The sequence below is a fragment of the Dendrobates tinctorius genome, unplaced genomic scaffold (assembly GCF_039654945.1).
Source record: "Dendrobates tinctorius isolate UK_male_01 unplaced genomic scaffold, ASM3965494v1 ptg000199l, whole genome shotgun sequence".
Taxonomy (NCBI): Eukaryota; Metazoa; Chordata; class Amphibia; order Anura; family Dendrobatidae; genus Dendrobates; species Dendrobates tinctorius.
The window spans coordinates 13,315,829-13,341,450 of NW_027361866.1; the positions used below are offsets into that span (position 1 = coordinate 13,315,829).

General features: G+C 47.8%; 1 protein-coding gene across 1 annotated transcript in view; it reads right to left on the reverse strand.

The window, feature by feature from the left end:
* The window catches only part of RBM44 (RNA binding motif protein 44), a 195,161-nt gene extending 174,320 nt beyond the window's left edge, over positions 1-20,841 (reverse strand). The window contains exons 1-2 of the mRNA XM_073553247.1: positions 20,699-20,841; positions 11,931-11,999 (exon numbers count right to left, since the gene is read on the reverse strand). The gene's annotated coding sequence lies outside the window, so the exon portion shown is untranslated. The remainder of the gene's footprint in view (positions 1-11,930; positions 12,000-20,698) is intronic.
* Between the last annotated feature and the right edge of the window lie 4,781 nt (positions 20,842-25,622).

The window sequence follows — 25,622 nt, forward strand, 5'->3', positions numbered from 1 at the left end:
TTGTTCCTCCTGACTGTTCTGCAACCCTTTCATCCTTACTGCTATTTCAAACAGAGCTTCTTTTCCTTTACTTAGCTGTTGATCATCTAGAAGAATCCGATGCATTGGGTCTATATAAACAGCTGCCAAAAGAATGTTATTTTGTAATAGTAGCTCCTCTATGTAGCAATGCCACTTGCAATTAACCCTCCTCTTTGGGACAGGCGAAACATCAGGTTCTTCCACTCCTTTAAGAAAATACCTGGAGTTAAGTCCTCTGCTTGTAATTTTTTAGTCACTGTAAATGGGTGCTCTAGCAATTTTTCCAGCTCAGTCACCTGATTCCACTGACTTTCATTTAGCGTCAGTTGAGGGTTAGCCATGTCTACAAGAAAGGTTTTCAGTTCAACCAAGCGCTGAATCATTAAGTAAGTACTGCCCCATCGTGTGGCTTGATCAATAATTGCCCCTTTTCCAGCACGTCTCTTCAAAATTGAGTCAACTTTAGGGGTTCTGGCAACAGTAGCCAATTTTCTCACCTTGCCAATCAGTGCAGCAGCATGTCCTTCTTGCAGACTGTCTCTTATAGCCAGCTGTACAGCGTATGCACAACACAGCGCATGTGATTAATGAAAGAACATATTGACACAGTTTCAACAAGATCATCTAAACTATCATGTTGTTGTTCATATGAAGCAACTTCAGTTTGCTCCTCAGTTACAATACGGTGTTCCTCTATTTCAAACATTTCTGTGTCTGTGGACCCAGAATGTTCTTCTAGCTGCTGGTCACCATCATTACTCTCATTCATTAGCTTAATAGTACTTATCATATTTGAAGCATTGTCAGTTACGACAGAAAGAACTTGCTCTTTTTTAAGTTCATAGTCTTGCAGAACCTTTTCCACCAAGACCTGGAGAAACTCACTGGTGTGATGAGCTTTGGTGTCTTTTACTGCCAATGTCTTGGTAACCATTTCATTTTTGTCACAAACAAATCGGACATTGATGGCAAAATAGTTCACTCTGTGACGTGTGCAGGCATCCATTTTAAGAAACAGAAAGCGCCCCTTGAAAGTTCTTCCTTTTGTTTAAAAGCTTCTTCGATTACTAATTTTCTAATACTCTCTCTCTCCAGAGAAACACCAAGCTTGCGGGCCATTTCCCCATTCAGACACATAAAAGCTGGTCGTGAAAATAATGAAATAGGCACACTATCCTTTACAACAAGCTCTATGATCTGTTTTTTAAATGTATCTACTGTCATTGTCACGGTAACTTTGTCACTGACAAAATATCTTGCAACTGATGGCTGCAAAGTTCTCTGCTCCTTTGTTTGGCTGGAAGAGCTGGGCACTGGTTCATTGGTTTGGATGCAGTCTTTCTCATCCACTGCTTTCAGTACTTCTGGATGAAAGCGCTGTAAATGTCTCTTTAGATTAGAAGCTCTGGTAGGAGCATTTTTATCTTTGCCTGAATATGCACTCATCTTGGCTTCACAGCATTTGTTTTCGTCTGGATCATTTGTCATACACTGACAGACATAATGTTTTCTATCTTGAGTGATGGTGAAATGTTCAAATACAGCCGATTTAATGTGATGCTTCTTTGACATTCTCAGGTTTTTAATTCTGCATTCACAATCCAAATGACAATTGTTTTTCCTAAAAACAATTGTACAAAATTATTGCCAGGTCGTACAACTGATATAGTGGTCAGTAATACTGTTATTATTCCTCATGTACTCACAGTTAACTGATGCAAAGTTTGTTGAAAGGATAATACTTCTTACAGTCTTCCTCTTCTGAGTAGCAGACAGCTGTGAGATGCTTGGAAGACGCACACCTAGTATGATCTAGTCTAGAGGAGGAGCTTTACTACTAAGAATTTGCAACACATTTTCACTTTCAGTTTCATACATTGTAAGTAGGGGGGTTGGGGCAGCATGAGGTTAACCAAGTATAAGATTAGATAAGGGCAGTGGAGAACAGTGACACACAAGAAGTAAGAAATGTCTCCATCTCCAGCAGAACTGCTTATCACTGTTGTTCATAGTTTGATAGAACATATATATCTGAGTAACATTTATAAAATTCATATGAAAGTTCAATTATGAAATATTAATACATTTTTTTTTTAAAGCTGGAGTCGGAACATTTCTACCGACTCCAACCAAAACTAACTCCGACTCCACAGCCCTGGCCTAAACAGTGGAAAACTCCAACAAGTGACCCCATTTTGGAAACTAGACCCATTAAGGAACTTATCTAGATGTGTGGTGAGCACTTTGAACCTTCAAGTGCTTCGCAGAAGTTTATAACGTAGAGCCGTGAAAAAAAAAAAAATCAATTTTTTTTCCACAAAAATGATCTTTTCGCCCCCCAATTTTTTTTTTTTTTTACAAGGGTAACAGGAGAAATCATACCCCCACAGTTGTTGTGCGATTTGTCCTGAGTACACCGATACCCCATATGTGGGGGGGAACCACTGTTTGGGTGCATGGGTGAGCTCAGAAGGGAAGGAGCGCCATTTTGGAATGCAGACTTTGATGGAATGGTCTGCGGGTGTAATGTTGCGTTTGTAGAGCCCCTGATGGGCCTAAACAGTGGAAACTCCCCACAAGTGACCCCATTTTGGAAATTAGACCCCCTAAGGAACATGTCTAGATGTGTGGTGAGCACTTTGAACCCCCAACCGCTTCACAGAAGTTTATAAACGCAAAGCCGTGAAAATAAAAGGTCTTTTTTATTTCCACAAAAGTGATTTTTTTAGACCCCAATTTTTAGACCCCAAAAGTTGGTAAGTAGTGGAAACCCCTCAATTCTTGCTCCAACCCTAACACACCCCTAACCCTAATCCCAACCCTAGTTCGCCCTAACCCTAATCCTAACCCTACCGGAAAACTGAAAAAAAAAAATATTTTCTTTATTTCATTATGTTGGCCTATATAAGGGGGTGATAAACAGGGGGTTATGTACTATTTTTTTTTATTTTGATCACTATGATCGTTTATCATAGTGATCAAAATAATGAATGGAATCTGCCAGCCGGAGCCGGCAGATTCCCGGCGGGCGCACTGCGCATGCGCCTGCCATTTTCAAGATGGCGGCGCCCATCGGAGGACGCCGGCGGGACCACCGGGAGGAGACTGAGGACCATGGAGAGGTACCGGGGGCCCTATTTCTATCTCCTCTGATGTGCGGTTACATCAGAGGAAACAAATTAAATGTAAAATCGCGGCTTTTTTTGCGGTTGCCGTTATAGGGTTAATAACGGCGATCGCAAAAGCGGGGGTCGGTAAAAACCGACCGATTCATGCTCTCTGGGGTCTCAGCTACCCCTGGCAGCCGAGACCCCGGAGAAAATCCGACACTGGGGGGCGCTATGTACTTTCTCTTACCGCCGTTAAAAGGCGTATCGACGGTCGTTAAGGGGTTAAATCACAGAGATATGGCACACAAAAAACTGAAGTAACATTTCCCACATGTTTTCTTTACATCAGCACAATTTGGGAACCAAAAATTTTTTTGTTAGGAAGTTATAAGGGTTAAAAGTTGACCAGCGTTTTCTCATTTTTACAACACCATTTTTATTTTTAGGGACCACATCACATTTGAAATCACTTTGAGGGGTCTACATGATAGAAAATACCAAAAAGTGATACCATTCTAAAAACTGAACCCCTCAAGGTGCTCAAAACCACATTCAAGTAGTTTATTAACCCCTTCAGGTGCTTCACAGGAATTTTTTGAATGTAAAAAAAAAAAAAAAAGAACATTTTACTTTTTTTCACAAAAACAATTACTTCAGGTTCAATTTTTTTTTATTTTACCAAGGTTAACATTGCGGCAATGACCTTTGATGATGTCGCTGTCTTGCGAGACCGCTACAGTTTCGCGAGACAGCGACGTCAGCAAAGGTCATTATCGCAATGCATCACTGGGAACGGGACCTGCCGCATGTATCGCTGAAGCCTGGGGACGCTGCGCGAGACATCGGAAGGTGAATATAACCCGATTTTTTTTATTTTAATTCTATTTTTTACAGGAATATGGTACCCAAAGCCCGGAGGACAGTCTCCTCCGGACCGTGGGTACCATCCACATATGTTCTGCTTACTTTTCGCATGGTGGGCACAGCCACATGCGGAAAGTAAGCAGAATAATGCATTCCTGTGTGGGTGGAATCCCCACGATTCTGCAAAATGAGCATGCTGCGGATTTTTCCGCGGGAAAATCCGCAGCGTTAGCACAGCATTGCGGAATCCCATAGGAATGCATGGCATGCAGTTTTTTTTTGTGTTTTCGTTAAAACCGCCGAGAAAACGCGACATGTGAACGCAGCCTAATACAGTAAAATCAAAGTGTAGCACACATCACTGATACATGAACATACTAAACCAAGGACACAGATCTATGAAATACATAAGCTGACGAGCCTGAAGCTGGTTTCTTATTCGTCCAGTTTCTTATTCAGTAATTTCTTTTTTTCTGTTTTTTATAGGTTTAACAAAAAATAAGCATCACAATAATAACATACAATGCAGCGAGGGGCCCTGATGCGAGTACACTTAAGAACAGCTGCAAAAATTATAACGGTATGTGCACACGTTGCGGATTCGTCTGCGGATTTTTCCGTGCAGAATTTGCAGGTCAAAATGCCTGCGTTGTACCTGCAGATTTTGCCTGTGTTTTTACACCTGCGGATTCCTATAATGGAATAGGTGTAAAAACACTGCGGAATCCGCAGAAAGAATTGACATGCTGCAGAAAATAAACCACTGCGTCTCTGCGCTGAATTTCCCACAGCATGTGCAAAGCAGTTGTTTTCCATAGGATAACATGGTACTATTCATCCCATGGAAAACTGCTGCGGATCGGCAGGGCCAAATCCGCTGCGGATCCGCAGACTAATCAAAGTGTGCTACAAAGGGTTTTAATAAAATGGTTAAGTGACTTTAGGCCACTGATATCACACTGCAGACATATAGCACAGGGAGCCACATATCAAAACCAGGTCTCTCCAGCCTGGCCCAAATGGATTCCGGGCATCAGAACTGGCATCAAAATGGGAAGACAGTCTATTTTGGCCATTTGAAAAAATAGAATTAGACTTACCGGCAATTCGGTTTCTAGGAACCTTCCACGACAGCCACCTTGGAGGTTGTCTCCCTGCCCTAATAGGGGACAGGAACACAAAGAGGTTAAACAACCCTCCCCTTCCTGCTACCTCAGTGTTTTTTCTGACATACTAGCATGAATAGTTACCACCAGTAGAGCAGGAATCATCAGGCAAACATATCATATAGGGAGGGAAATTAGTGCTGTCGTGGAAGATTCCTAGAAACCGAATTACTGGTAAGTCTAATTCTATTTTTTCTAGTCACCTTCCACGACAGCCACCTTGGAGTCATGCCAATGTTAATTTTTCTAGGGAGGGACTACGGCTTGCAAGACGCGTCTGCCGAATGTCAGATCCCTATTGAAATCCAGTCTATAGTGTCTAGTAAAGGTGTGCACAGAGGACCAGGTGGCAGCTCTGCATATCTGCTCCGAAGACTTATTTCCCCTCGCTGCCCAGGACGTAGCGACTGTTCGAGTGGAGTGGGCTGTTAACGACTCAGGAGGAGAGAGATGTCTTGAGGAATATCCCATGGAGATGGACTGCTTGATCCAGCCCGCTATCGTGTTCTTTGCCGCTTTCCTCCCTTTGTTTCTTCCTGAATACTGGAGGAACAGGTTCTGATCGATTCTACAATCCCTGGTTGCCTCGAGGTAGCGGAGAACTACCCTGCGAACGTCCAGGGTATGAAACCTTCCCTCCTTCGGATTAGAAGGATTTGGGCAAAATAAGGGCAACACGATATCCTGTCTTCTATGAAAGTCTGACACCACCTTGGGCAAAAAGGAGGGGTCTAGACGTAGACTATACTGTCTGAATTCAGTAGGAGGTAAGGTTCCTGTACTGATAGGGCCTGTAGCTCCCCCACCCGTCTAGCCGATGTGATTGCCACCAGAAACACTGTTTTGAGTGTAAGAATCTTTAATGAGATTTCTGACAGGGGCTCAAACAGGGCCTGTGTCAGGCTGTTGAGTGCTAAATTAAGATCCCAGGGGGGAACCTGATTAGGGGATAAGGGTGAATCCTGCCTGCCGCTACCATGAACGGCTTGACCCAGCGATGTCTGGCTAGGTCTTGGTCAAAAAAAGAACTAAGGGCAGATACCTGTACTTTCAACGTACTTGGAGTAAGCCCTAGATCTAACCCTTTCTGCAGGAAGTCTAGTATTTGGGCAATATTTGGATGGGAGGGGGTCAGGGGCCCCAGGGAGGCACCAGGAGCAAAATTTTTTCCATATTTTGCCATAAATTGCATTCGTCGCCGGCTTTCTACTTTTTTCAAGGGTCCGAATTACCTCATCCGACAACCCTTTAGATTTCAGAATATTGGCTTCAATAACCAAGCTGCTAGACGTAGCCTGGTCGGGTTCGGGTGTAGTAAGGGACCCTGAAACAGGAGGTCGGTCCTTTGGGGTAGAAGCAAGGGACCTTCTCGGACCATGTTCAACAAAGCCCTGTACCAGCTCCGCCCTGGCCACATGGGAGCCACTAGGATCGTTGTGACTCCGTCTGCTCTTTTGTAACGTTCTTGCCAGCATCGGGATTGGGGGAAAAGCGTAGGCCAGTCTGAAGACCCATGGATGGGCAAATGCATCCGTCCCCTGGGCTCTGTACGTGGGACTGAGGGAGAAATAAGTCGCTGCTTTTGTATTCTGCGCATTCGCGAACAGGTCGACTTCTGGGTCTCCCCATCTTGAGGCTAGGGTCTGGAAGACCTCCTGGTTCAGACACCATTCTCCTGGATGGACGTCCTTCCTGCTCAAGAAGTCTGCTTTGATGTTTTCCGAACCCTTCAGGTGTACTGCGGAAATGGATAACAGGTGCTTCTCTGCCCAGAGGAAGATTCTTGTTGCTACCTTCTTTAGACTGGCGTACTTTGTGCCCCCTTGGTGTCTGAAATATGCCACTGTGGTCACGTTGTCGGAGTATATTCGAATATGATGGTTCTTGACCAGGGCTGATGCGGCTTTCAGTGACTCTTCCACCGCCGTCAACTCCCTTAGGTTTGAAGATCCGGATCTTATGTTCTAGGGCCACTGCCCCTGAAAGTATGAATCCTCGACCACAGCCCCCCAGGCTGGCATCGGTACATAGTACTTTTAGAGGAAGCTGATCCCAACTTACTCCTCGTCTCAGGTTTCGGTAACTCAGCCACCACCAAAGAGCCGCTTTTACATGTCCTGGAAGCAGAACCTTTTTGATAGGTTGTTCGGATACTTCCTCGCGTTCATCAGGATATATGATTGGAGGACTCGTGTATGAGCTTGTGCCCAGGATACCGCCTGAATGCACGCAGTCAGGGAATCCATGATGGACATGGCGTCCCTCAACGATGGCGCCCTTTGGTCTCTGAACCTGATTATTTTTTGCCGATCTTCGGGGAGAAAGGAGGTTCTTTTCTCCGATTCCAAGAGGATCCCCAGGAATTTCCTCCTCGGGGAAGGATAGAGGGCCGACTTCTGGAGATTCGGTATCCACCCTAGGCCTTCGAGTATCTGTAGGGTTCTTGATACGTCCTGGTTCAGCCGGGTTACAGATGGTGCGACGATCAGATCGTCTAGATTCGGCACAATGCATATCCCCTGAAGCCAGATAGAGATGACTGCTTCCCTCATGATCTTCATGAATACCCTTGGTGCTGAGGATACCCCAAACGGCAGGGCACTGAACTGGAGGTGGCCGATTCCTCGGTCATGGGAGACCGCGAACCTCAGAAACTACCAGTGATCTGGATGAATGGGAACGTGGTAATACGCGTCCCTTAGATCTATCGTAGCCATTTGCCTGTTTTGCCCAATGAGCGGGATCGATGACTTCACCGATTCCATTTTGAACCTTCGGTACTTGATGAAGTGGTTCAGGGGCTTTAGGTTTATTATGAGCCTGTATTTTCCTGAGGGTTTTTTTTTTTTTTTTTTTAATCAGTAACAGGCGAGAATGTCCCCTGCCCTCCTCCTGCGGAGGTACATATGAGACCACCTCTTCCCGTAGGAGTTCTTCTATCTGATGTAACAATATTTTCTGCAGACTTGGGACTGTGCCGGGGTTAATTCTTAGGGTGTTTAGGGGGGGGTGTGCTCGAACTCCAGCTTCAGCCCATATTGTATAGTGTGCAGGACCCACTGGTTCGAGGTCGTGGCCTGCCATTGGGTGAGAAACTGTGTGAGTCGACCCCCTACCCGGGAGTCACTGCTTCTCCGGGGGCTGCAGCTGTTGGGGCACAAGGATGTTTCTTCCTTTAACCCCTTTCGGGCAGCTCCATCGGCCCGTCTTGCCCTTTCCCCTGAATGGCCTCTGGGAGGTCTGCTCTCTTGAGGGACGAAAAAACGCCTTTTGGTGGATTTCTGTTCTGGCAGTGATTTATTCTTGTCTGAGGCCTTCTCCAGGATATCATCTAGGACCGGCCCAAACACGTGGTGTCCCTGGAAGGGGATAGCACACAGTTTAGTCTTGGAGGTGATATCACCTCCCCATGACTTCAGCGACAAGGCTCTCCTGGCCGAGTTTGAAAGGACAAGGGACCTTGCTGCCACCCGTACCGTTTATCCGGAGGCAACAGCCAAATACCCTGTTGCCTTCTGGAGGATTGATAGGGAGTCTAGGATTTCCTCTCTTGGAGTGTCCCCCGACAGGTGGTCTTCCAACGTGCGTAGCCAGAAAAACAAAGATCTGGCCACGCAGGTGGATGCAATATTTGTTTTCAGCAGGTTCGTAGAGGCCTCCCAGGACTTTTTAAGATGGCTCTTTATTTTGCGATCCATTGGATCCTTCAATTGGGAAGCATCCTCAAAGGGTAAGGACGTCTTCTTAGTGACCCTAGATACTTGGGACGTCTATTTTAGGGATCTCCCAAACTGAACTATCACCCTCTAGGGGAAAACAGTTTTTCAGCTCAGAGGGCACAGTAAGTGCCTTCTCGGGGGGAGGACCACTCCTGAGCCATTAAATCCTTTATAACCTCATGAACTGGGAAACCCTTTCTACCTCTGGGTTTCAACCCTCCAAACATCTCATCCTGGACTGAGAGCTTGATCTCCTCCTCCTCTAATCCCATGGTATTTCTCACCATGGATACTAACTCCTCCATATCCTCCGAGAAATATTTTTTCGCATCATGACTGGAGGTGGACGTGGAGCCCTCATTTTCCCAAATATCCTCCGATCCGGAGGAACGGACCTCTCCCGAGTCCGAGTCAGCCTCCACGGGTGCCCTTTTTCTCTTTTTTGAGGTAGGGCCCTGGGCTGCTATGGAGGTCTGAACCTCCTGCCTAATGAGAGTCTTTATGCTGTCAAACAGGGAGGGTTGTTCGGTATGCAGGATATTTTGCGTACAGGGTTGGCATAACTTCTTTCTGTAGTCAGAAGGAAACCTGGCACCACAAATACCACACTTGTGGGGGGTTTTAGGGGCAGAGGCCTTGTCTTCCTGCAAGAAGAGAAGGCTTACTCAGACCTGTGCCACCGTATTTTGACAGACAAGGGACCTGGCCCTGCTACTCACTGTAGGAGGGGGAACGCTGGGCTCCGCAGATGCTGCAGCTGAGGGCTTCTCACCATCCATGTCCGTACACACCACAGACACACTGCGCTTACCTGGAGCTGCTGCACCCTTTTTAAGAGTGTTGCTGGCGATCGTTCTCTGGTGCTCCTCCCTCCTCCTCTGTCCCTGGGGAGGACGCTGGTCGACCCCCGCCGCTGTTGGAGCCGTTTCCCGGGTCCCCCGGGTGCCGGCGCGCGTTTCCCCGTTGCAGGACGCCGAAGGCCGCAAACCGGAAGTGCGCGTCATCGCTACTTCCGGTCTACTGCCCGCCCTCTCTGGCGCGCGCACGGCTTCCCCATGCAGCGCTGGAAGGAGGAAGGACGCCGGGGAGCGGTGCAGGACCCCGGCAGGCACCATACCTCCCCGCTTTACCCCGGAGGGGCGGTCATGTCCCGAGTCACACCGGTGGTGGAGAAGGGAGCAGCGCATGGAGGAGGAGAGAACCCCCCGACCTCAGCTGCCCAGCTTTTGGTAAGGATCTAGGGCTCCGCACGCTGGCCATGGCAGCCCCTTGTGACCTCTTCATGCCCCAATAGGAGACAGGAAAAACACTGAGGTAGCAGGAAGGGGAGGGTTATTTAACCTCTTTGTGTTCCTGTCCCCTATTAGGGCGGGGAGACAACCTCCAAGGTGGCTGTCGTGGAAGGTGACTAGAGAAACTGGTGTTTTTAAAGGGTTAAATGACTTTGGGCCACTGATGTCACACTAAGAGTACATAGATAGTGATGCCCTGCATAAAACCCAGGTCCCCCCTAGCCTGGCCCAAATGGGTTCTGGGCATCAGAATTGGTATCAAAGTGGGAAAACAGCTCATTTTCACTGATTTGAATAAATGTTTTTAAGGGGTTAAATGACTTTGTGCCACTAATCTCACACAGATAGTGATGCCTCACATAAAATGCAGGACCCTGCGTTTTATGGCCCAAAGTCATTTAACTCCTTAAAAACATCAGTTACTTTTTCAAATCTGTGAAAATCGTCTGTTTCCCCACTTTGATGCCAATTCAGACGCCCAGAACCCATTTGGGAAAGGCTAGAGGGACCTGGGTTTGATGCGGGGCATCACTTTCTATGTATTCCTAATGTGAGATCAGTAGCCCAGTCATTTAACCCTTTAAAATCAGATACTTATTAAAATCTGTGAAAGCGGGCTGTTTGCCAACTTTGATGCCAAGAACCTATAAGGGCCAAGCTAGAGGGACCTGGGTTTGATGCAGGGCATCACTATCTATGTAATGGTGGTGTGGAATCAGTGGCCCATAGTCATTTAACCCTTACATTAACGTCCTTTGGTGCCCACTTTGATACCCATTTTTGTGCCAGTTATAGTTTTTGTAGCTGTTAAAGGGGTTGTCCATGCTTTTCACATAATCTCAGTGCATATCTGGGCTGCAGAATGCTGACAATAAGTAATTTACTTTCTGTGGCCAGTTTGCAGGGTTTCCAAGATATCATCTCTTGCTTCTAAGAAAAACAATCGGGGGGGGGTTCTGGCATTGAAATGAGAACTGGTCGCTTCCTCCTACTCTACTAAAAACCTGCCCTCTATAGCAACAACCCCTCCCCGTCCACATGAAGAAGCCTAGCCCTCCTCACACAGTAACAAATCCTTTCTGGCAGAAATGATTTCAGGGTTAAATTTCCTCCTGACTTCATTTCTCTGGGCGTGCGCTCTATAAAAATGCGGATCCTGCAGTACAAAAAACGTTACATGGTCAGTCCAGGCATCTCGGCGGACGCAAAAAAATTGACGGATTCGCAAAAAAACGGATCCAACAGATGGCCATCCGTCAAGATCCGCTGGTAATGCAAGTCAATGGGGAAAAAATGGATCCGCCAAAAAAAAAAAAAAAAAGGCAGATCCGTTATTTTGCAAAAACGGCGGATTTTGACTGATGGTAAAAAACGGAAGTGTGAAACAGGCCTTAGAAGCAAGAGATGATATCTTGGAAACCCTGCAAACTGGCCACAGAGGGTAAATTACTTATTGTCAACATTCTGCAGCCCAGATATGCACTGATAATGTGAAAAGCCCAGAAAACCCCTTTAAGTGCATTCACAACAGGGCACTTCGCTGCATTGTATGTCATTATTGTGATGCTTATTTGTTGTATAAAAAAAAAAAAAAAAAAGAAAAAAAGTTGCTGAATAAGAAACCGGACGATTAAGAAACCGGACGATTAAGAAACCGGACGATTAAGAAACCGGACGATTAAGAAACCGGACGATTAAGAAACCAACTTCAGCCTAGTCATAAGCTGAAAATAAGTTGACAAAATCGTTGTTACTTACCGATAACGGTATTTCTCTGATCCCATGACGGCACGGAGAGAGAGGGATCCGCCCTCAGGGACAGGAAACCTACAGATGAAAAAGGCGGTACCTCTCTCCCACATCAGTTGGTTTACAGAGCATTACACAGAACATTCAGCTGCAACTCAAATGGTTATAAAAATCCAAAAATGAAATTACTCAACTTAAGCTTAATAGAGGCACCGTGTGGCTAAGTACTAAAGCTAACTAACTCACTCTAATGTGCACACCTGTGTGTGAAAAGGGAGGGGATGTACGGGTGCCGTCATGGGATCAGAGAAATACCGTTATCGGTAAGTAACTACGATTTTCTCTTTCCCCCCATGATGGCACCACGGAGAGAATTACAAAGATTGTACATCTAGGGAGGGACCACCGCCTCCAGAACCCTTTTCCCAAAGGTGAGATCTGAAGAGGAGGTCAAGTCTAGACGGTAATGTCTGAAAAATGTAGAGGGGGAAGACCAAGTGGCCGCTCTACATATCTGGTCTATTGAAGCGCCGGCTTTCTCCGCCCAGGATGAAGCCACTGCCCTGGTTGAATGGGCCCTTACGTCCTCCGGGATGGCCGCCCCGCAGGAGGAGTAGGATAGGGTGATGGCCTCTCTTATCCACCTCGCCAGTGTGGCCTTCGATGCTTTTTGACCCTTCCGAGGACCCTGAAAACAGACAAACAGAGCCCTATCCTTCCTAAACTCCCTCGTGGTTGTTAAATATTGGACCAGGCATCTTTTTACATCTATAGTGTGCAACACCTCTTCTGTTTTGTGTTTGGGATTGGGGCAGAAGGAGGGTAGGGAGATTTCCTGGGTCCTATGAAACTGTGAAGACACTTTGGGGAGATATGCTGGGTCGGTTTTAAGAATTACCCTATCCTCCAGAATTTGCGTGAAGGGTGCGTGGGCAGACAGAGCTTGCATGTCACTAATGCGGCGGGCTGAAGTTAAGGCTACTAGGAGGGAAGTCTTAAGCGACAATATTTTTAAGGGAGCCTTCTCTAGGGGTTCGAAGGGAGATTTGGTTAGTGCATTTAGCACCAGATTTAGATCCCAGAGTGGGGTGGTGTGTAGAGGGATCGGCCTGGACCTACTTGAGGCTCTAATGAATCTCCTAACCCATCTATTTTTGGCTAGGTCATGGTTATACAAAGCTCCCAAGGCCGCCACTTGTACTTTTAGGGTGCTGGTAGCTAACCCCTTTTTCAACCCCCTCTGTAGGAATTCTAGAATCTTGGCTACAGGGATTTCGCCCGTTGGGGGGGGGGGGGGGGGGGGGTGGAGCCTGACACTGACAAGAACTTCTTCCACACTTTGCCATACGCTTTAGTGGTTACTGGCTTTCTACTTTTTAGTAGTGTGGATACCAAGTTTGACAAGAAGCCCTTGTTACTTATGACAGCTTGGCTTTTGAGAGGGAGCTCCTATGTAGGTTTTTTATGTGGGGGTGAGGCACTGGTCCCTGGGATAGCAGGTCTGGAGTTTCTGGTAGCACCCAGGGATCCGTTATGGACATTCTTCTCAGCCAGGAGAACCATATTCTCCGTGGCCAGAAGGGCGCTATTACCACTACCGTTGCTTTGTCTTCCCGTATTTTCCTCAGTACTAAGGGAATGAGAGATATTGGGGAGGCGTAGGCCAGATGATAATCCCAGGGTATCGTGAAAGCGTCTAGCGCTACTGGGCCCCCCCGGGGATCGATCGAGCAGAAGGTTTCCGGCTTCCGGTTCTGACTGTTCGCAAATAAGTCTATTTGTGGCTGGCCCCAGAGTTTCACGATCTAATTGAAGATTAACTGGCTTAGTTCCCACTCCCCCTGTTTTAGATGTGTCCTGCTTAAAAAGTCTGCAGTTTGATTTTCTGCACCTTTTATGTGAAGGGCTGTCAGGGATTGTAGATTGTGCTCTGCCAGGTGGAAGATGGATTTTGTTACCTCCATCAGTGGTCGAGATCTGGTGCCCCCCTGGTGGTTTAGGTATGCCACCACTACATGGTTGTCTGAGAAGACCCTTGTGTGATGGGAACGAAGGGAGTCCAGAAAATGAATGAGAGCTAGTTTTACTGCCAGCAGCTCCCTCATATTTGAGGAAGCGGACTTTCTTCCCTGGTACCAGGCCCCTTGTGCCACTTGGTTGTCTAGATGCGCACCCCACCCCCAGGGGCTTGCATCTGTGGTTAGGATCTTTGTTGCCGGCAATGTCCAAGGAACCCCCTTGACTAGGTTGGCTGGATCTGTCCACCACTTCAAGGAATGTTTTGTCTCTGGTGAGATGTTTAACTGCATGTCTAAATTCCCGTGCAAGGAAGTGTATGCGTCTAGTATTTCCCACTTTAAGTCCCGAGTATGGCTCTGAGCCCACTGAACTGCTGACATGCAGGCTGTCATGGATCCTAACAGTGACATCGCCTTTCTTAGGGTAGTGTTTGGGGAGGTTATCATTTGGGACATCATTTGTGTCATTTTTTGAACCTTTGTCTGCGGCAGGTAACATTTCTGTTCGATTGAATTTAGTGTTATCCCCAAATACTCCTGTACCAGACCTGGTATGAGTTTGGACTTGGGCAAGTTCAGCATCCACCCTAGGCTCAGTAGGGACCTCATTACTATGTCCAATTGTTGTTTGCAGTGTTGAGAGGTAACCCCTATTATTAAGAGATCGTCCAGGTATGGGACTATCAGAATGTTTTGCTCCCTTATGTGGGCCATTACTTCCGACATTACCTTTGTAAATACCCTTGGAGCAATGGCTAGCCCGAAGGGGAGGGCTCTGAACGGATAATGTTTTAACTCCCCCCTGAATCGTCACTGCCACTCTGAGGTATTTCTTGTGGTCTCTGAATAGGCACATGATAATATACGTCCCTCCAGTCCAATACGGCCATGAAGCAAGCTGGGGGAAGCATTTTTATACAAGATTTTATCGTCTCCATTTTGAAGTGCTGGATTTCTAGAAATTTGTTCAGCCTTTTCAGATTTATGATCACCCTGTATGAAACATCTGGCTTTTTGCGAAGGAAGAGAGGAGAATAGAAGCCTTTGCCCGTCTTGGTAGGGGACTTCTTATAAAAAGTTTTTCTCCCTTAGGTTCGCTATTTCTTGTTGTAGAGCCAGCTGCTCTTGTGACGACCTTTGAGGGGTTATTATGAAAGTTGTTTGGAAGGGAGATGAATTTTAGCCTCAGGCCTTCCTTTATTATGTCCAGTATCCAAGAACTTGCGGATATCTTCTCCCAGGCCTGGAGAAAGTAGGATAATCTTCCCCCGACCCGGGGAATACCTTCATTGTGGTTTCTTGCTGTCGGGATTTTTGTTAAACATAAATCCCTTACTCTTGTTCCTTCTGTCCTCCCAACCTTCTTTGTTCCCTTTTGGGGGCTTCCGCCGCATAAACCTCCTGTTCCGAAAGGGATGTTTGTATGACTGGATGGGGAACCCGGGAAAGGATTTTTTCTTGTCCCCGGCCTTGTCTAAGATGTCATCCAGTGTTGGACCAAACAAGAATTCCCCCTTGCACGGGATTGCGCACAAATTGGCTTTTGTCTGCAAATCTCCCGGCCAGCATTTCAGCTATAAGGCGCGTCTTGCGGCATTTGAAAAGGCCGCTGTCCTGGCTGCCTGTCTGGTTGAGTCTACCGACGCATCCGCCAGAAATGCTGCTGCTACCTTCATTACAGACACTGACCTCTATCATTTCTCTTGGGACCTTCTCCTTTATTTGAGAATCTAAATGGTCCAGCCATACCATCAGGGCCTGTGCTGTACATGTGGCTGCTTTGGCTGGCTTTAGCCCCCCTCCTGCTGCTTCCCAAGCGTTTTTTAAAAAGGTTTCAGCCTTCTTGTCCATTGGGTCCTTCAGGGTGCCCATGTCTTCGAAGGGCAGGGCAAACTTTTTAGAGGCCTTTGCGACCGCTACGTCTAACTTAGGAGCTTTGCTCCTAAAGGAGCAGGCCGGGTCGTCAAAGGGGTATTTCCTCTTTGGTGTTAGGACATTTTTGTCTGGTTTTTTCCACTCTCGCTTGATGAGGGAGTGGATTTTCTCATTAATCGGGAAAGCCCTCCGTATCTTTTGCTCTAGCCCTCCAAACATTATATCTTGGGGCGTTCGTCTACCAGCCCCATAGTTGTCCTCACCGCCTTTACCAGGGCGTCCGTCTCCTCCATGGGATAGCAGCTGCGTCCCCCTTCAGATGATGAAGAGGATTGGGAGGATGATGAATCACTTGAGTCGGATAGTTAGTTTTCCGACTCACTGGTGCTCGACTCTGGGGATCTATGCCTGGATCGGCGTTTCTTTTTTGAGGTCCTGGCCCCCTTAAGGGCATCTTCGACCTGATTTTTTATTAACGTTCTGAGGTCTAAGGCAAACCCCAGGGATTCTTCCTGTATTGTCTGCTCTATGCAAGCCGCACAAAGCTTTTTCTCCCATTTAGGGGGTAGCTCCTCCGTGCATATAGCACATACCACATGTTTAGATTTGGTTGTGCATTTACGCCCCTGCAAAAGAAAAATTAATAGTCGCAATTTAGCAGACGGCATTCACGGAGATCACTCACCCTCCTGTGGAACGAATGATACCGTCTCAGGCGTAGGGATTATCTCCACTGCTGCATCCACTTCTGGCTGCGCCGCCATGGTGGAGCTTTGGCTGCGCCGCGATCTCGTGTGACCGCTACTGCTGCGCTGCTGGGAAGAGTCGCACTGGCACTGTTCTTGCATTTGCTGAGGTCCCTGCTTCGGGGACCGCCGCCGTGTCTCCTTCTGCGGTTTCCCACTCATGGTGACCGCTTTCTTTTTCCGCTTTCCCTTTTTTAAACTTTAGGAAAAATTTTTTTTAATTTTTTTACTTAAATTTCCCACCGCCGCCCTTCCCAGGAATCCCTGCGCTCCGCCGGAAGTACCACGGCCCGCCGGAAGTCTCGCGCATGCGCACCGCGAGATTACCCCGCGGTGCACCGCACGTCCTCCCTTAAGGGAGCCGACATGGCGCGCACGCCCATCCCCCGGTGTCTAGCGGCCTCCCGGCGCTGCACACGTGGCTCCGGTGGCCGCCGCTGCCCCCGCTGTGTGTCGCAGAGGCCCGCCCGGTTCGTGGCTCTCGGTGGGCCCCCACCTCCACCCCGGTATGGCAGGCTCTGCTGTATGGCCCTCGGTGACCGCCGCCACCTGCCCAGCCCCTTATGAGATTGGCTAAGCTCTCCTGTAGTGACCGCCGTCACTAACTGCAGGAGGCCTTTTTCTTTTTTTTCCCTTTTCCACTGGGATCGGCAGGCTTCCAGGATTTCTTCACTGCCTTTCCCCACTCACCCTCAGGGCCCGCCGACCCCGATGGTGGTGCTTCGGGGGGGGGGGGGGGGGGGGGAGCCTATTCAAAGCCTCGATCCAGCCGAGGCAGGGAGCCCCGCTGCCTATTGCCGGTCTGGATCGGTCCCCAGATCCTGCGACGACTCCAGGTATGCGCTGTAGGTTCCCCGTCAGGGACAGGAAACCAACTGATGTGGGGGAGAGGTACCGCCTTTTTCATCTGTAGGTTTTTTGTCCCTGAGGGCGGATCCCTCTCTCTCCGTGGTGCCGTCATGGGGGAAAGAGAAAGTAGTGCTTACAATGCAGCCCCCTGTAAAATGGAAGAACATCCCCAAACAATTGCATTCACCTGTTAGCCCCTCATCAACACAGTGGTTTGGTCTATTACAGCCATCTAAAACTGGATGACAAGACGATGAAGGCCAAACTCCACAGCAAACTCTGGACTGAAGTGGCAATAATCAATACGTGGGTGGAACAATGCAACAAGGGATTTCGCCACCAACAAGGGGGCACAAATCACATTCATTTCTTTTTCATATTACAAGTTATTTCTGTATGCAATAAAGGAACAAATCTAAAGGAAACCTATCATGTCCCCAAATGCTATTAATATGTAGATATAGGGTCAATCTGCAGGTTAATAGGATTACCATGCTGCCCAGCCAACTTACTGAAAATGCAGTCAGTCATTCACATAACGGCTAAAGTGACCACTTGGTACAGTGAGCAGCTGCTGCAAGACCACCTCAGCACTTTTTGCAGCGCTTTTGTGCAGAGCAAGCTGTCAGTGTTGGAGCGTGCTTACAACAGCTGCTCACTATAGACCGAGTGGAGACGAACTGCTCCATGTACACCTCTACGACAAAGCCAGCATCTGCATTTTCAACGAGGCAGCCGTACAGCATTGTAATGCTGCTAACATGCTCACTGACCCTACAGCTCTGATTCATCAAAGAAATGTTGCTAGAATTCTGGCGTAAACTAAACTGCTTTGAAAATGTACAAAAAAAATGCAAATTTTGCCGTTTTCACAGAAGAGTCTTCCAGATTTGCAACAGTCGGATAAGCTGTAGCTGGTCGGTGGTGCAATGCCACAGTTTGTCCGATTTCATGAGAAGTGGTGGTGTACCTTACGCTTAAACACTAGTCAGGAATGTAAGTTTAATTTGTAGCCTGGCTCATGCCGATCAGCAGATGCTTTTAATTCATTAACAGGGCTCTCCGAGAACATGATGAAAGACATGGCGCCCGTGTCAGGATTCAAACTGAAGCCGCCCGAGTCATGTGTCAGGTAGGCTGCACACTAGCAGTGATGAGCGAATATGCTCGGATAAGGTGTTATCCGAGCGTGCTCATATCCTAAGAGCATTTTCAACGTGTTCGAAAAAAATTCTTAAGTCATTGCTGCTGTTCAACAGCAGCAACATATGCAGGAATTGCCTAACAAACAGGCAATCCCTGCATGCGTTGCAGCTCTGCTATTCTCAGGCCCAGTGCTACACACAGTTTGTAAGTTGTGGCCCGTGTAGATGTGGGGGCCCGGACCCCTGTAAGCTCGGCTGTTCTCAGGCCCAGTGCTACACTCAGCTTGTAAGTCATGGCCCTTGTGTAGATGTGGAGGCCCGGATCCCTGTAGGCTCGGCTGTTCTCAGGCCTAGTGCTGCACAGATTGTAGGTCATGGCCCCTGTGTGGATGTAGGGGCCCAGACCCCTGTAAGCTCCGCTGTTCTCAGGCCCAGTGCTGCCAACAGATTGTAAGTCACGGCCCCCCTGTGGATGTGGGGGGCCGGACTCGTGTAAGCTCGGCTGTTCTCAGGCCCAGTGCTGCACACAGCTGTAGATGTGGGGGCCCAGACCCCTGTAAGCTCCGCTGTTCTCAGGCCCAGTGCAGCACACAGATTGTAAGTCACGGCCCCTGTGTGGATGTGGGGGGCCGGACCCCTGTAAGCTCCGCTGTTCAGGCCCAGTGCTGCAAACAGATTGTAAGTCACGGCCCCCCTGTGGATGTGGGGGGCCGGACCCGTGTAAGCTCGGCTGTTCTCAGGCCCAGTGCTGCACACAGCTTGTAGGTCATGGCCCCTGTGTGGATGTGGGGGCCCGGATCCCTGTAAGCTCCGCTGTTCTCAGGCCCAGTGCTGCACACAGATTGTAGGTTGTAGCCCCTGGGAAAAGATGTGGGGGCCTGGATCCCTGTAAGCTCTGTTCTCTGGCTCAGTGCTGCACAGATTGTAGGTCATGGCCCTTGTAAGCTCCGCTGTTCTCAGGCCCAGTGCTGCACACAGCTTGTAGGTCATGGCCCCTGTGTAGATGTGGGGGCCAGACCCCTGTAAGCTCTACTGTTCTCAGGCCCACTGCTGCACACAGCTTGTAGGTCATGTCCCCTGTGTGGATGTGGGGGCCCGGAGCCCTGTAAGCTCCGCTGTTCTCAGGCCCAGTGCTGCACACAGCTTGTAGGTCATGGCCCCTGTGTGGATGTGGGGGCCCGGATCCCTGTAAGCTCCGCTGTTCTCAGGCCCAGTGCTGCACACAGATTGTAGGTTGTAGCCCCTGGGAAAAGATGTGGGGGCCTGGATCCCTGTAAGCTCTGTTCTCAGGCTCAGTGCTGCACAGATTGTAGGTCATGGCCCTTGTAAGCTCCGCTGTTCTCAGGCCCAGTGCTGCACACAGGTTGTAGGTCATGGCCCCTGTGTAGATGTGGGGGCCAGACCCCTGTAAGCTCTACTGTTCTCAGGCCCACTGCTGCACACAGATTGTAGGTCATGGCCCCTGTGTGGATGTGGGGGCCAGACCCCTGTAAGCTCTACTGTTCTCAGGCCCAGTGCTGCACACAGCTTGTAGGTCATGGCCCCTGTGTAGATGTGGGGGCCGGACCCCTGTAAGCTCTGCTGTTCTCAGGCCCAGTGCTGCACACAGCTTGTAGGTCATGGCCCCTGTGTAGATGTGGGGGCCGGACCCCTGTAAGCTCTACTGTTCTCAGGCCCAGTGCTGCACACAGCTTGTAGGTCATGGCCCCTGTGTGGATGTGGGGGCCGGACCCCTGTAAGCTCTGCTGTTCTCAGGCCCAGTGCTGCACACAGATTGTAGGTCATGGCCCCTGTGTGGATGTGGGGGCCGGACCCCTGTAAGCTCTGCTGTTCTCAGGCCCAGTGCCGCACACAGCTCCACCTAGTTTACCAATGACAACAAGCAGCAGCGCTGAGGGAGCACACGGGGTACAGGCTGTACCGCACCTCATGGCTTCATGAACCGCCTCCTGCATTCCGTATCAGCCCCCTACTCGTCTTCATACTCTCCCAGACAACCAATGTAGAAGTAAAAGCTATTACTACTACTACATTTACGGCCCAGTAAAAAAATAAATAAAAATCGCGACTCAACCCGACGGCCACGGTCACCGCATACAGCTGCTGAACACAAGCCGTGTAATTGGCCGGACGGTACCACTCACCGGCTGGACGGTAACAGGCCTCCTCTCCCCAGAAACTGCGTCCGCCCGGGGAACGAGCGGCGACAACCACGCAGTAAGGAATTCCGGTATTGGCCCGCCCAAGAGAAGCGATGCAACTGCCCAGCCAATCAGCGCTGCGGGCGGGTTCTAATCTCTACACTTATTGGCTGTTTTGAAAGCTTACCGTACGGACGTCAGGGAACACGTGGCTCCTTCCGGACGGATCTAGAAAACCAAGAGGTGGGGCGCATTGATTTGGAAAAAGAGTGGGGTGTTTGGACTGAGGGGCGGATTAATACTAATAATTATTATATTATAAAAATAGCCCTAAAGTAAGAAGTATTACAGTTTCCCAATTCCCAGCCGGCACTGCGACAGACCTGTCCAGGGTGACTACTGAGCCCTGTGCTGGGGCAGCAAAGAAAAAAAAAATTAAATACGGGGCATCGTGTCATATAAGAAGTGATGACCATGTTGTGGGCAACGCGCCTGAAATGGCGGCATCAAAACAGGCAGCAAAGCCCCTTTATGAGAAAGACCACCCGTTCGTGAAGCGGCTCCACCTTGGAAAACCTTGGTGGTCCGCCAGCGTGTAAAAGGCGTTGTGTGAAAATAACCTTAGAGGTGGTTTTTGCTATGACTCTGCTGCTCCATACTTGGCATTAGAACAATAGAAAGACTAAAAAAAAAAAAGCCAGGAAGACGTCCGAGCGCTTCTTTCAGCGTTGTGTCAGCGTTTTTGCATCAGAAAAACCTTGTTTTTTTGTTCATTGATGAATAGATGTTAAAAAATGTCTGAAAACTGCCCAAATGTGCTAAAAAAAAAGCTCAATGTATGGGTCTTAACCGAGAAACAAATGATTGAACTTATAGTATTGTATTCAGTTGTGGGTTTATTCAACGCGTTTCAAAGTACACGACTTCCTCATCAGGGACACCACAATGTACATGTACAGACGTTACAGGACTTTAAATAGATGTCCTGTAACGTCTGTACATTGAGGTGTTCCTGATGAAGAAGTCGTGTACTTTGAAACGCGTTGAATAAATCCACAATTGAATAGCTACATGTTTTGGACCTTGAATCATTCAGCAGGGCAGATAAAAGCCACAATCTACCCAAAAAAAGCTCGGAAAACACCAATAAGAACTCTTCAAGAAACGATAAATTCAATGTGTCGACAGGATTTCACCCCCAAACTACGGTATATAATAAGCACTATAAGCACATGTAGCTCTTTCACAGAGAACCTGCCATTAGGATCATCCATGGTAATCTAAAGGTATTGGCAAAATGGCGCTGTCATACTGATTTTATACATACCTAGAGTAAAAATCTGCAGCCAGGTTTTCGTTAAATCATCATGAGAAATTTCTGTTGCTTCTGAATGGGACTTGTGAGTGGGATTGTGGGTAGGGTCTTCGTCTCAGAGGTCTCAGCCATGGCCCCTCAGCTGCCTCTGTTGCATTCATGATCATGCATTCATTTAAATTTTCAGCTGACGCCGGCTTAGCTTTGGGCAGCACTCTCGCTGGTGTCGTTCTTCATCCACAGATCAACCTCCCTCCACAACCTTTAGAGCAGGGTTCCCCAACTCCAGTCCTCACGGCCCACCATCAGATCATGTTTTCAGCATTTCCTTTGTTTTGCACAGGTGAAGCAATTGTCACCTGAGCAATATTAAGGAAATCCTGAAAACATGATCTGTTGGTGGGCCTTGAGGACTGGAGTTGGAGAACCCTGCTTTAGAGCAGGGGTGGAGAACCTCCGAACAGCGACATCATTTGACCCCACCCTGAGGAAAAAACCCAGCTGTCGCAGTGCCGGCCCGTTGATTCTTCTCTAGAATATGGCATCATACAAGCAGCTTCATTATTGAATGCGGCGGCACACACAGTGCTGAATTATGTACTGATACTGGTTTGTTCCAGCGTCATGATGTTGTGGGCAGTGTTAGGCCATGTGCACACGATGCAGACTTGCAGTGTTTCCGCAGCGGATTTTACCGCGCAGAAACGTTGCATATCCGCATTGTGATGTACAGTACCTTTAAAATGAATGAAAAAAAAAAAACGCTGTGCAGACGCTGCGGATTTTTCCGCGCGGTTTTCCTGCGGTACAAAATCCGCAGCATGTTACTTCTTTTGTGCGGTTTTCTATCTCCCCTGTTACCAAATCCGCAGGGGGAAGACCGCAATGGAAAACCGCATGAAAAACGCGTGAAAAATGGAAGAAATCCGCAGGAAAAATGCAGGTCATTTGACCTGCGGTTTTCTTCCATTCTGCACGGAAAAATCCGCAGGGCTCAAAACTCCGTCTGCACTCAGCCTTAGGATGCTCTGCGCTTCTGTGCCACAGTATCCTTTGAGATGTTTGTAGCAGTCTCAGTGTCTCCTCTGTGATGTATGTATAGCATACTTTGCATTTTATATGAAGTATACAGTAGAGCCTCAGTGTATATGTGATGTATACATCAGTCTGTATCTAAGAGTGGTAAAGTATATCTTTACCACACTCAGAACCAATAGCGCGGTGATACTATTACCCCTTGTGTACTTAGTTTATAACAGGCACACACAGAACCTGTCTTATCACCTGCAGCTTTTTACAATAATCTATTGCGAGTTCTGGTACCATACATGTGAACTTGATATGTAGACGCGCCAGTGTTTATTTATTTATACCTATCAGTCTGTATCTGCTACATGAGGTATAGACAAACAAAAAGACAACTGGAGTAGACTTGAGTGACATGCATGATGTAGAAGCATGTTCACACTGGCCATAAAAGCAAGCAAAACCAAAAGGGAAAAAACAATATGTGTATATACCCTAATGAAAATAAATAAGTAAAAAAGCAAGTGCATTAAATAATTAACATAGGGTACTTGGTAAACACTGTTTTGATCAAAAAAATATAAAGCTGTCCCACCACGGCCAGGTGTACGCATTTGAGACAGTAACTACACTGGGTCGCTGGACCTTGTGCCCTCCACTTACTAGGTAAATAGCTATGCTCCGTAATTTGGTATCTGTCCTTAGGCTGTGTGCACACGCTGCGGAAAAGGTGCGGATTCATCCGCGCGGATTTTGTACAATCCGCAGGTGAAACCGCAGGTCAAAAGACCTGCGGTTTTACCTGCGGATTGCTCTGCGGTTTTGCCCTGCGGTTTTTCATCTCCTCAATGGAGGAGATGGCAAACCGCAGGAGAATCCGCAGAAAGAATTGACATGTCAATTCTTTCTGCGGATTGAAAACCGCAGATAATCCGCGCGGAAAATTCCGCACCGTCTGCACTGCGGTTTTTGATTCCCATAGGGAATCATTGTACTGTACACCGCAGCAGAAACTGCTGCGGGTCCGCAGCGGCCAAAACCGCTGCGGAACCGCAGCAAAATCCGCAGCGTGTGCACACAGCCTTAGGCGTCTCCTAGGCATTTAAGCCATGGTGAAGTGTATTACATGGTAATGATTAACTTATCTAGCCTTAGGATAGTGGAGATATGATGATATACTTTCTCTGGCGGTGCACCTTTATTTGACCATACATATATATGTACTATATGCACTTTGTAATATTTTATATATTGTATTTTATTTATATATGTATGATGTATTGGTTCTGACTGTCCAGTAACCCTCTGTATGCCCATGCGGTTTGGGGATGTCCTCACTCCATTGCCCCTTTTGTGTCTGGATTTGTCCTAATAAGTGCAATAAAAACCATTTATTTTATCTTGGATTTTTTGGTCGCTTCTTTTGGAGCAATTGCTCAGTTTTCCCCTTAAATTGTGATTGTCCACATTGTTCTCTTATTGTGTCAGCTAATAATTTGGTATGTTGATACTAGAATATGAAAAATGCGGACACTGGTCCTTGGCACTTTAATATACAGCATTCTGTAATGCTGTAGATAAGCCTCCGATGTAACCTGAAAGATAAGAAAAATGAGTTATATCATACTCACCCAGGGGTAGTCCGGGTCCGGTTTTGGTCCGATGGGTGTAGCGGTCCGGTCTCTCCCATTTTCTAATGGTGACGTCCTCTTCTTTGCTTTCCGGCGCAGGCGTACTTTACCTGCCCTGTTGAGGGCAGAGTAAATTACTGCAGTGCGCAGGCACCGGACCAGGTTAGAGAGGTCCGGCGCCTGCGCACTGCAGTAATTTACTCTGCCCTCAACAGGGCAGGTAAAGTACGCCTGCGCCGGAGCAGCGACGGGAAGCAAAGAGGACGTCATCGCTAGAAGATGGGAGGCGCCGGACCGCACCCCCCCTCCCGGTGAGTATGATGTAACTCATTTTTCTTATCTTTCAGGTTACATCGGAGGCTTATCTACAGCATTACAGAATGCTGTATATTAAAGTGCCAATGACCAGTGTCCCCATTTTTCATATTCTAGTATCAGGGGCTTAGATAAGCCCCTGATGGCGGTGCCGGCAGCTGATAAATGGGGTGACAGCTGAGATATTGAAAAATAATGGTTACCAAAATATGGTGATGCAGAAAGTAGTTTTTGCAAAAAAAAAAAAAAAAAAAAAAAAATCATTTTTAGTGTATGACAGCAGGCAAACCTAAAATCCGAATATAAATCCGGCATCGCTGTAATCGCATTGACCCAAAGAATAAAGTCGTCTAATCACTTATACCGCAAGAGGAACTGCATAAAAATTAAATAAAACCAATTCATCACCTGATGTTGATTTTTTCATTCTGCCTCCCAAAGATCACAGTAAGGCTCGGCTCACATTTATCACGCGCTCAGCACTGAATGCTTGCTCCTGGGTTTCCATGTAAATCTCTAAAATACATGATTCAGATGGACCCCCAGGTGGAACATTACCTATAATGAGGCAAATGGAAGCACTGAGGACGCCGTCTGACCTTTGATTAGGCGGAGCCCGTCTTTTTATGGATGCATAGAA